Genomic DNA, 13,390 nt, shown 5'->3' on the forward strand with positions numbered 1-13,390 from the left:
TCTAGTATAGTAGGAATGTATATCTCTACAAAATATGTGATTGTGTGTGGAGCTGACTTTGGTACAAATTATGCACTCCAAAATATTGGTCATACACCGTTAGTATGTTGAAATTGCAAAACTGATTTTTTACTGATGCATCACACTCTAGATTTAGCATTATTCGCAAAGCTCTTTTTTGAAGTTTTAGGATTTTGTCTTAAGTTTTGCTTTGTAGTGCCAGCCCGTAGGATAAATGTGAATGAATATGAGCATAATATAGGCCTATTGATTTTAAAGTATCAAAATTACATAAAAATGACGTCCTATTTAAAATGTATAGTCCTGTGAAACTTTCATTAGGTACTTTTTGAACATGTACATCTCGACTCAAATTATTATCAACTTCTATCCTTAAAAGATTTGTGACATTTTTAGTATTTATTTCACTATTATTAATGGTTATACAGGGTGGTCTTTGAATCGCACGTTTCTCGGTGACTGTTGGAGTGAGAAATTCGGGTTTAAGGTCATTCAGCTCCCCATCCATTTAGTTGTCATCATGCCGCTGTGGACGAAAGGTCATTAATTGCATGTTGACATAGGATACTTTTTTAAAAAGTGGTGGGTCAAGAGTGAAAACTCAACGATGTTTTAGACATTACTTTCGTATTGATCGTCAAAATAAACTTCAGTCAGAATACAATTTTAAGATGGGCTTCTAATTTAGAATTAAAAGGTCAGTTACGAAAACAAACACACCAGGAACACAGTTTAGTATGCTGTAGGAAAATGAGGGAATTATGGGCCATCAATCTTTGAAGAAAAAGAACTGCTGTCATTGTTAATTATTCTGCACACATGAACATGATAAGAGACTTTTTCATTCCTAACGTAAAGGGTAGAAAATCTGCATCAAGAACATACTTATCAATCAATAGTTACTGAACAAAGTGGAACGTTTTCGGGCAAGGCTTGAAAATATGTGTCCGTTTCAATAGCCGCAGTTTGAGTGAGGTAATTTTCAAAACTTAAAATAAGGTATTTTTATTTTGTAAATGGCATAATTTTTCCTTAATTTATTTGTCAATACAACTTTTTTATGTTTAAAACTTTAAGAGCAATAGCTTTTTTAAACCCATCCGTTTCCCGTGGACCACCCTGTACTTATGGTAGTTTTTCTTTGCTCTGTGCCTTTGAACAAAACATTTTGTTGGTTTTCTCTGCATTAAAAAATAAACAATTTCTAATGAAATAAGATTGGATATTTGTATCTGTTCCTTACATATTTCAAGACCTTGATATGTTTTAGATTAAATTTGCTAAAACGTCATAGACAAGTTTTGAGTTGGACGAAACAAAAGAATAAAACACATAGAATATTGAACAATTGTATTACAACTATGTATGAACTTTGACTACACTTTGATTGGAGCCAAGGACAAAGAGAACAAAAAGAACAAAAAAAGAAACAACAAGACAAGAACAACAACAAACAAGAAAAAGAACAAAGAGGACAAGGAGCCAAGTTAGAATGTGTTTCCATTGTTGTACTGGATTCATTTACTATATCTTGTGATGTCAAACAACATTTTTTTTAAATGATCTTCAACATCCTTAATTATACATTTTGCTTTGACATGACACCTGAATCTATGAAATGTCTTCTTTCATCAATTTCAGTTTGTAACTGTAGGAATTTTGTGTTCCTTCCTTCAAAAATCTGCTCAACTCAGAAACAGGAATGATAACACCACTTTCTATGTTTTCAGGTTCAGTTTGATCATCTAAGTTTACCGCTTTGCAAGAGTGCTCAAATTTGGAATCACCTTTTTCAAATGATATTACCATGTAGTAATCACAAGATTTCTTCATTGTTGGAACAGAATATAATCGATGGTAGGTATGATTTATATGACCTTTTGAATAAACGCATTTCCAAAAAATTTGATTTTGGTATATAATTGGCGTATAATAAGTTTCCTCTGTTAAAAAATAATTTAATTTGTATGACCTTGGATATTTTACATTTAAATTAACATAAATAATACCAGTCTCATGACTACTTTCTAAGTGTTCAAGTAAGTCTTTGACACACCCATTCCACTTACACAACGAAACTTTACACTCATTTGGTCGATATTCACAGTAGGTCTGATGCTCCTGACCTATGATCACTGAGTCACAACCTTTCTCAGCATAGGGACAAAGCATAGGAATCAAATCTAGCAATTGATTCAACAAGGTGTTCTGATGAAGTGCCAGGGAGAACTCTTCCTTACAAGTTGGACATTTGTCAATCTTTGAAGCACATGGTCTGCATACTCCATGTCCGTTCATGCATTTTCTTAATGTAGAGTCCATCTTCTCAAAGCACACTGGACATTCAAGAATTGTTTGTACCCCAAGCGCTATCTGTTTGTATCCATCCTTTGAATATTCCTGCAAAAATATAAATGCATAAGTACTTTTACTAGCATTTTCATATTGAATAGCATACAATCCTTGTTACTGAATTTCCTTGAAGAGAAGCTATAACCAATTAGGTAGCACAGAATGGCCTACTACTGGGACTGATTTACTTTTTCATTTAGATTTAGGCCTACCTTTAGAGAAAAAAAACACAATTCGTCCAAATTTGTATTTACGAAATAACAAGAACACCTATTCTCCTTTTTACACACATATGGGGTGCACTATGGGGTGGTGAAAGCACAGGAACCCACTTCCTCTTCCACCTTCAAAAGAGAGCTATCAGAATCATCCTCAGCCTCCCTTTCAATAGAGCTGTATTTTAATCATCCGCTATACTAACATTTCCCTGTATAATGTATATACATTCTGAATATACTGTTTATACAGTGTGTTTCAGTAAAGGGTAGCAAGCTATGCAGATTTAGATTCTACATGCAAAAATAAGTCGAAAATGTAGAATACATTTTTTCTGATTTCGGCTTAGCTCAGCCGTAATACACCATTTTGTATTTTTTTGTTTTTTATAATTTATAGCTCAAAAGTCCTTGAAGATATTTTTATGAAACTTGGTATAAGCTTTAAGTCTACAGCTATAAACATTCTCCAAAAATATCTTTGATCAGGCTCATCGAATTTCAAAATGGCGGCCATTTAAAATCTTTTAAGTCAAATTCCATGAAAACTATATGATAAAAAAAATTCGCAAAACATTATTTAAAGTCCTTTTTGTTACAAATCGAATGACATTTTATTTGCGAAAATCGGATAATAAATAAAAAGTCATGTAAGTTTTATTATTAATAGCTTTTATCAAAATGGAGGTCATTTTAAAATCACAAAGTTGAATTCCATAGAAACTAGTGACAAAGACATATTATCAGATATTCAATTTCAAATTCAACTCTCTTGTGAACAAATAAGAGGTAAGTATGGATTAGTTGAATTACCAACTGCTTTAAATTGAATATCTGAGCCCGCTACGCTTTACTGAAACACCCTGTATGTCGTATGTGTATGTACATAAACACAATATTGTGTATATAATACAGTATATACGGTAACTTTGGCATTAACACGTTCACTGCTAAAGGAGATTAAAAAATTGAATCGTATTATAAAACTTTATTGCTGTACAACATTCCTTTTTGTGTCTTTATTGAAATACAATATTATGTAAAACGATCCGAAGTGAATATGAGGTCATAAAATGATGACCCATCAGGAGCCAGAGTCAGAAAAAAATGGACATGTAGTGACATGTCCATTTTTTCAACTACGTACGGGTGGACGTGTGTATTCAGTGGAATACATTACTTACCTTACCTAGCTGGCCACTCAAACCTAAGCAGGTTTTTGGCCTCTCAAATTTCCCAGTACGTCGTCGCGAGCGCCGCACCGAGCGGTCGCCTGCGCTAGCGTTGATAGTTCTAATTTTATATGGCAATTAAACTCTTTAATTGGTAAAATAAATAAATGTTGGGTAATATTTTGCCGTTATATATTATGGGCATTTATGTTGTAATTTTGTGATTTGTTTGGTCAAGGTTGAAAATATATTTTACAAGTTGAAACCGTTAAATCAATGATACCAATAATGTTTAACTTGAATTAAGTAATTGATGTTATACAAATTGTTTCAAAATTAATATAAACACAAATATTATTAAATGCTGTGACGTTCTCTCGCTCAAGTGAGGTCCGGGATAGCTCAGTGCTTGCTGGGTATCTGTTCCAGGGGTCGAAACAACGGGAAGCAAGAATGGCTCAGATTCGTGGCACACCAATTTTCAAACAGCCTATGTCATCACAGCCACAAAGGAAAGGTTGTGGATAAGGAACTGGTAGGATATCTGAATTAGTGCTAAACTTCCAACTAACAGGATCTATGATTATGCTAAGATTACTCTAGCAGGAACGGGTCGAGTGCTAAGATTGCTCTAGCAGGAACGGGTTGTGTGCTAAGATTGCTCTAGCAGGATCGGGTCGTGTGCTAAGATTACTCTAGCAGGAACGGGTCGTGTGCTAAGATTGCTCTAGCAGGATCGGGTCGTGTGCTAAGATTGCTCTAGCAGGATCGGGTCGTGTGCTAAGATTACTCTAGCAGGATCGGGCCGTGTGCTAAGATTGCTCTAGCAGGATCGGGCCGTGTGCTAAGATTGCTCTAGCAGGATCGGGTCGTGTGCTAAGATTGCTCTAGCAGGAACGGGTCGTGTGCTAAGATTACTCTAGCAGGATCGGGCCGTGTGCTAAGATTGCTCTAGCAGGACCGGGTCGTGTGCTAAGATTGCTCTAGCAGGGTTGGGTCGTGTGCTAAGATTGCTCTTGCAGGAACGGGCCGTGTGCTAAGATTGCTCTAGCAGGAACGGGTCGTGTGCTAAGATTGCTCTAGCAGGAACGGGTCGTGTGCTAAGATTGCTCTAGCAGGAACGGGTCGTGTGCTAAGATTGCTCTAGCAGGAACGGGTCGTGTGCTAAGATTGCTCTAGCAGGAACGGGTCGTGTGCTAAGATTGCTCTAGCAGGAGTGGGTTGTGTGCTAAGATTGATCTAGCAAGAACGGGTCGTGTGCTAAGATTGCTCTAGCAGGAACGGGTCGTGTGCTAAGATTGCTCTAGCAGGAACGGGTCGTGTGCTAAGATTGCTCTAGCAGGATTGGGTCGTGTGCTAAGATTGCTCTAGCAGGAGTGGGTCGTGTGCTAAGATTGCTCTAGCAGGAACGGGTCGTGTGCTAAGATTGCTCTAGCATGAACGGGTCGTGTGCTAAGATTGCTCTAGCAGGATTGGGTCGTGTGCTAAGATTGCTCTAGCAGGAATGGGTCGTGTGCTAAGATTGCTCTAGCAGGAATGGGTCGTGTGCTAAGATTGCTCTAGCAGGAACGGGTCGTGTGCTCACCTTACAATCGAAGTGTACTGGTCAGCTGCCCGGGAGCGAATGAGAATGATGTCCCGAGCAGCCCTCCTTTTATGCGAAAACCTGGTCAGCCTGGTGGGGGTAGTCCGCGCATGCGCAGTAGTCCTGAAATGGTTAGTCATGTCTTGGACTTTTAGGGGTGAGGATCGGACAATCTATTTGCATTGGAAATTGATTTTTGGGAACATTTTGAGGTTATGTTTGGCTGAACAGGTTTGGACAGGAATGGAAACTGCTGAATGGTATCGGTGGTATCAGGGGGCGACGTAGGGCGATAGAAGGTGACGTAGGATAGGAGAAGGAGACATGTGGGTAGGGGGAGGTCGAGGGATGTAGCGGAAGGAGACGTGACGTGTTGGAAGGCGACGTGGGGCTACGGAAGGAGACGTGGAGTGTTGGAAGGAGACGTGGGGAAAGGGGAAGGTCGGACGATGTAGCGGAAGGAGACGCTGGGTCGGGGAGGGCGACGTGGGACTGCGGAAGGAGACATGGAGTGTTGGAAGGAGACATGTGGTAAGGGGAAGGCCGGACGATGTAGCGGAAGGAGACGCTGGGTCGGGGAAGGCGACGTGAGGCTGCGGAAGGAGACGTGGCGTGTTGGAAGGAGACGTGTGGTAAGGGGAAGATCGGAGGATGTAGCTGAAGGAGACGCTGGGTTGGGGAAGGCGACGTGAGGCTGCGGAAGGAGACGTGGCGTGTTGGAAGGAGACGTGTGGTAAGGGGAAGGTCGGGTAAGGGTCTGGAAGACGACGTGGGATAGCGGAAGGCGACGCAAGGTAAGGGAAAGGTCGGGTAAGGGTCTGGAAGACGACGTGGGATAGCGAAAGGCGACGCAAGGAAAGGGGAAGGTCGGGGAAGGCTCTAGAGGGCGACGTGGGATAGCGGAAGGCGACGCAAGGTAAGGGGAGTCAAGGGGACTGAGGGACAAATTAATATAACAAATTGGGGAAAACAGACAGGTGTAGTGATGTGTCGAATCCGAATCTCAAATCTCAAATCCATCGAATCTTTAGGAAATATTCGGATTCGAGATTCGGTCAACGAGATTCGACTTTCGAATCCTTCGAACTTCGACCCGAATAAGAATCGGCGTTAGTCAAAACACCCGCCGATGCGACGGGACGACTGTTCAAGGTCAGTTCGGGACACAGTCGTCTGCCCGTGCAATTGCGTAATATTTTGAAACAGCCAACTATTTTTGGTGAACGTACATAAGATTTTATATGTCCTTTCAATGTTAAAACTCAAGATAAGATCTAATAATTAAATTTAAGTCTCAGGTTTTGTCTTGTAATATATAATAAAAAAACACAATTGAATATATTACACCTGTTAACAACATTACAATTTACTAAATAAAAACAATCATAATAAAAAAATCATACAAAAGAATTAATATAATTGGCTTTAATATAAATTGGAATTAATATAATTCCAATTTAAATTTAGGCCATTGACCTAAATATCATGATTGTGCAATGTTTTATTTTAATGTTATAAATGCAAATCATGAATATATTTGTAGTTAATTCAAATTATATGTTTGATGATTCAAAGTTTCTACATGATAAAAGAGAATCTAAAGTCAAACCAGGCAAAGGATTCCCGAAAATACAACTTTTATCATATCATTGTCCTGCTAATTAGAATCCCCCCAAGCCAGCCCTCTAGTCTAAATATAGCTTCAAGGTTGCACCCTCCCCCGGCCATCACAACTCGCTGTGGCCCGCTCGTTTCGAGGTCATTGTCCAACCCCTCTCACCCTTCTATTGTTTTGCTTTTCCAGTATTATTATTCTGACTTTTTCTTTAAACATTAAATTAAATAAATCATGGAAGTTGCAAAGGAAAAAAAGTGATAAAACTTTAATGAACTTTGGTTTTGGGACTGCTGATGGGTTTTTTATTGCCCCATTACCCTAGTAATAAATAATGAAAATCCTAAACAAACATCTGATAAACCTTTTTATGTGCTCCAAACCAACACAGAGAATTGAAAGTAACTAATTGTTATAGTCTGTACCAAACCGAAAATGTACTGAGGAAAATACTGTACCGTGCCCGACTTTAACGGTGCAACGCAGACTCCTATTTTTTTACTCTTCTTTCTTGTCTCATTATCATACAGAGTGTATGCAATTTGAGCATCGTATAGAAAACGGGTGGTGAGTCGAGGGTCTTTGACCTTGAGAATGCCTGAGCCTTGCTGGAGTGGAAACAATGGTTTATGGTTTGTTTAAATCCTACTACCCTCTTTTATTTACTTCGATGACTTAAACGCGATGCCAGTCTATTATATTCTTTGGTCGCTGGTATTACCGCAGATTAATTTTCTCAAATTGTAAAGTTCATCAATATTTCTGGTACTTTAATTTAATGTTGATTGATCCATTTTTAAAAGAATTTGTTAATGTTTTACAATAATTTTGAGTGTCATGCCATGAAAAGTAATACAGTTTTTACATTAGACTCTTGACGAAAGAGGATGTTTTGAACGGTTTAAGTTCCTTCATTGTGTATTGTTCCTACTTTTGTTTGTTTAGTTGAGTTGTTATTGACTATTAATTGCTGAATATTTTTCCTTAATTAGATAACTATCCCTTGCACAAATTAAATAAAGAATTCATTAAGGACTTAGGATTTGTTAATTTTGTGGTTTGTTTAAGTTTTCATTTGTTAATTTTAATTTGTTTCCCCCAGCTTGTAAACCCAACTACTAAATTTCAATTTGAAAAAATTATGTTTTTGGCATTATTTAATTTTCTACACCTTGATTATTTACATAATTTGAATTGGCAAGATTGGTATTATTGGTATACTTGACATTTCATTGAGTGAACGTAGCCTAAACTGTAATAATTTTCTTAATCGCGCACAAAAAGATTTGATTTTTGAAAAAATCGAAAAGATTCGAGATTTGAGGTTTGATTTTTTAAGATTCGGATTCGGATTCGAGATTCGAAATTTCCGGATTTGACCATCACTAGACAGGTGTAATTCGGGCACGTTACAATGCAATTAAAATTATCATTCTGTAACATGTTATTTCATGGTTCCCAAGTAGCAAAAATCGTTGGCAAATCGTTGGCCCAACGTTTCTGTCGATCGTTGGCCAACGGTATGTTTTTGCACTCAGTCTTACGGTTGGCCAACCAACCAATTTTTGCGGAAGGGCCAACCATCCCATTGGGCATAAACATAAAAAACACAAAATAATAAAGATTTTGTATGCAAAGCATAATTATGAGTTGAGTAAATTGATTAAATAGTTAATAAAAACGTATTTTGAAAATAAAACGAAATAAAATTTTTTGGCCGGAACGGGTCTCGAACCCGGTACCTTTGACATGTTAGCATCACGCCTTACCTCTGAGCAAACTGTGCTTGTCGATTAAGAGTGTTTTCAAGTGGTGAAAGAGTAGCCGACAGGTGCAATGGTCACAATTAATACTTAAATATTTTTGATGCTACAGTATAATATGATTATGACCCCCCCAGGTGAAACGTGACACCTGCCAACTAACCAATATGGAAGCCGTGTCCGCGACTGGAATACTACCCCCCCCCCTAGACAAATCATGCTATGTAATTGTAATTTTAATTCGAGTAATTCTATTGGATAATAGAAAAGTCATGTGGTGAATATAAAACAGAATTTTGAAATGTTACAACAAGTTTGGTTGGTTAGGTTAGGTTAGATTAGAAGTATTTGTCAACTAAATTTGAGTGTCCATGACTAGAAAACTGCCCCCCCCGGTCTGTGACGTCAATATGACGTAGGAACCTGGTTGGGGGGGGGGGGGTAGTTTTCCGGGGGGCAGTCTTCCGGCGACCCAACACTATGACATCTAGAGAAGAAATAAATCATTTAAATAAACTAGCAAATCATCTGAGTTTTTATTGAAACTTCTAATATTGGTTTGAAAAATACATAAACTATCCCCCCCAGCACCGTGATCATAAAAAACAGAATATTGTGAAATGGAACTTAACTCTAAGCAGTGAAATGGTTTATCTAAATTATCATCAGCAGTGTCACACAGCATAGGTCATTGCCTTGTCTCCTGTCTGCAATTGTGTATTATTAGACTATTGTGCCATAATAGTAAGAAAAATAATGTAAAATCATATAAACAATTTAAAACTTTTATCAAACTATAATCAACACTTCTTGTAAATATTTTATCATTTTTCAAAAGCTGATCTGGCTTTAAGTGTATTGTACAAATGTTTCCCACTTATAGCCGCAATAGGTTGTCCATGTTGGTCTTTGTCAATGATAATGTAGTCTGCATGGTATCACCCATTGTCACCAGTACGTTTACAAATTTCAGTCTTTATTTTAATAGCACAAAATAACCATTAACTACCTCGATTCTCTGGATTTTCTGGAGGATTTTCTGCATAACCTCTCTGTCACAATTTTACAATTAACATATGTTCTTCTTCTCACTTTTAATTTCTGACAACAGCTGGAGTATCATAACCATGTTTGTTTCCCATGTTAATCTTATGGAGAAATACAAAACTTTAAAGGGCCCCAGGGCCTCACTCTCTAATTATTTCCCTAAAAAGAAAGTTTCTTGCACAACTTCACGTTACGCTCTTTCCAATGACACCAAAAACATGTCAATCGGTTCAGTAGTTTCGGAGAAGTAATTGTCACAAAAAACCTGCTTGCGTATTAAATAAGTAAATATAGAATATAGATATATATATAGATATCATGATGTTATAAGCTAATGAATGAACCTTATTTTTAGGATTATAATAACCAAAAGAGATTGAACTTTTAACTGGGTAAAATGATTGGAATATCTGATAATGATTGATCTAAGATTATAAATTAAATTATAGCCTACTATAAGATTCTATATATAAAGACTGAACCATGCACCCGACCCAAGCAAAAAAGTTTCATAATATAGGGTCGTCGTTACACACACGTATAAATACAAGAAACATGGACATTAAAATGGTAAAAATGGTACTTTTAATCATGTTTGATAAATGAACAAATCGCCTAAAATGGCGTTAGAGGGGTGGATATTGGTTTATCTCCTTTTTGGCCCTCAAAATATAGGATTTCAAAGTTTCTCTCCAAATCATTTTGTAAAGCTAAACAAACCAAATAATAGTACTGTATTCTTGAAGTGTTGAAGTACGGTTATTTGGTAACAGAAAAATTCAAAAAAATTGTAAATTTCAAATTTTATGTTATTCTTATGAAAAATAAGTAAACTGATGTAGTTTGCTTGTTTATGGATAGGTAAATTTTGATCAAACTTGGCAAATTCTTTCCTTATATGATAAGCTATTGACAAACTAAAAACAAACTTTATTACCTTCTCCGTAGCAGCAATCCTAAGGTAATTTTTAAGGAAATATTTTAGTAAAAATTCAATGAAGATGGCAATTTGCTTAGTCTGCAGGTTTGCTGTGACAAGGATATTTTGAGATTGATACTTGCATAATTCTTTGTCATTCCATTGACTACCATAACGGTATATAGTCAATGGCTATACTCTTTTTAGATAACTTTTCAATCATCCTATTGCTTAGTGAGAAAATAAAACTTACCATCTCAGCTATAAGGTGGATGTGAGCACTGAGCAGCCTTACTTAAACTATTTTAATAATTCAGTCAAACAATCTACACAAGTTTGGTCTAATTTCAGTACAACATTTCAATAACTGTTTATTTACTCATTTTAACAATATTAAAACATATGATAATTAATCTTCACAAATAAATCATACAGCAGAAATATAAAGATTAATCAATGGTCATACTTATATATGAAATTAGAAATTAGTCATTAACATCTTTCCCCTCCTCAGGTAGAATGGCAATTTTTGTCATCGGAAGCCGAAAAGTACCTTTTGCTGTTGTGATGTCAACAACTCTTACTTGTCCATCTCGACCGGGGTATAGGGCAGATATTCTTCCAAGGGGCCAGGTGTTACGTGCATTGTCTTCGTCTACGATTATTGCCAAGTCGTCAACTTCAGGTGGAACAGTTCTTTTATGCCATTTGCACCTCCTTGTCAAGCAGGGTAAATACTCATGAATCCACCTTTTCCAAAAGTTGTCCAGTAGGGTCTTAACTCGAGTTAGTTGCGTCTTCATTGATATCTATTTTGTTTTTTCTTGTCTAAGAAAATGGTTTGGAGTGAGCGGGTCTGGATCGAGTGGGTCAGTTGGTACATTAGTCAGTGGTCTTGAATTGATGATATATTCTATTCGAACAAGAAAGGTTTGAAGTTCTTCATCCTTAGGATACTGGAAACGCATGACAAATTTTAATGCGGTTTTAACTGATCTGATGAGTCTCTCCCAGCATCCGCCCATATGTGGGGCTCGAGGAGGAATAAAGTTCCATTTGATACCTTGTCTGGATGTGTCTTAAAGGGGTTCCATATGACCCTCTGAATGTGGACATTGCTTAAACACTTAGTAGCATTCCTGTGCTCTTTGTCACTACCAACAAAGTTTGTCCCATTGTCCGAGAACATCTCCGATGGACAAGGTCTTCGGCTGATGAAACGTTGGATTGCCATGATAAAACTTTCTGTGTTCAAAGAATGTGGAACTTCCAAGTGGACAGCTCCAGTTGTCAAACATGTGAACAAAACTCCCCAACTTTTCTCGTGTCTCCTCCCTACAGTAACTTCTATTGGTCCGAAGTAATCTACTCCAGTGTAGAAACACAAATCTGAAGAACGGGTGGCTAGTTCTTGTTACTCTGAATTCTGGTAGAGGCGCCATTTGGGGGGGAACAGGCTTCACACAATTTAATCTGCACCTCATGCATTCTTTCCTAATCTTCTTTAGAAGTGGTCTTAGATTTGTTATCCAGAATCTTTCTCTTATCTTGCACCCAACTGTCTCGAGACCTTGATGGAAACATTCATTATGATACATTTGTCCTATCAATCTTGAAGTATAGTGTCAGCCATCTAATATTATAAGATTTTTCTGATCTTCCGTCAGTTCGGGTGAGTTTGAGGTTCTTGATGACATTCTTAAAATGTTGTTAGAATCCAAATATGGAGAGAATGAATAAATGCGGCTTGACTTCGGAATAGGCTTCTTTCTCATCACAAGTTTCCTTTCTTCACCAAAGGTTTCATCTTGTGCACATTTCAAAAGAATTTCTTCGGCAACATTCAGTTCTTTAGATTCCAGTTCAACGATGCTGTTGTAGTCTATTGGCCCAAATTGAATTTGAGTTTTGTCGTTTGATTTGCACCTCAATTTTAAGTTATTGACATATCTCAAAACCCAAGCAACAATTCTAGTCGGTTTCTCCCATGATGAGAACTTTGAAATGTCAATTATTTTTGCTTCGACATCTGCATGTAAGCCGGTAAACTGGCGTTTCGTTTCATGGTATTCTTTTACTTGTAGGTTCGGTGGTTGTGCGGGCCAGTGTTCACAGTTTAAAGATAGAAATTGGGGACCATGGAGCCATGTGTTTTGAATGTCAGAATTGAACCTTTTCATGCTTCTAGTCGCATAGTCGGCAGGGTTCAATTTTCCCATTTCCCATTTCCAGTCTTCTGCTGGAGAAAGTTCTTGGATTTCTCCAATTCTATTAGAGACAAACTGTTTATAGTTTTTTGGATCTGACTTAATCCAGTGTAGGACTGTTTGAGAATCAGACCAATACGTTTGTTTTTATTGAAACGCCCAAATCTTTTTCGACAGCAGAAGCTACTCTACATCCTAAAACAGCAGCTTGGAGTTCCAGTCTACGTATAGTCAGGTTCTTGATGGGTGCCACCTTGGCACGTGACATGATTAATGTCGTTTCGTAAGTGTCTTTGTTCTCCTGACGCAGATATGCAGTTGCAGCAAAAGCTTCTTCGCTTGCGTCAACAAATATGTGAAGTTCAACTGAGTCACTGACTCGTGTGTTGAAGTAGCACCTTTGTATTTTCAGTGTTCGAAGACTTTTGACTTCATCCATCCAAGCTTTCCACTTTAGACTAAGTTCAGGTGTCACAACATCATCCCAACCTAGT

This window comes from Macrosteles quadrilineatus, unplaced genomic scaffold, assembly GCF_028750875.1.
Source record: "Macrosteles quadrilineatus isolate MER2022 unplaced genomic scaffold, UCM_ALF_1.0 Scaffold_48__1_contigs__length_938360, whole genome shotgun sequence".
Lineage (NCBI taxonomy): Eukaryota > Metazoa > Arthropoda > Insecta > Hemiptera > Cicadellidae > Macrosteles > Macrosteles quadrilineatus.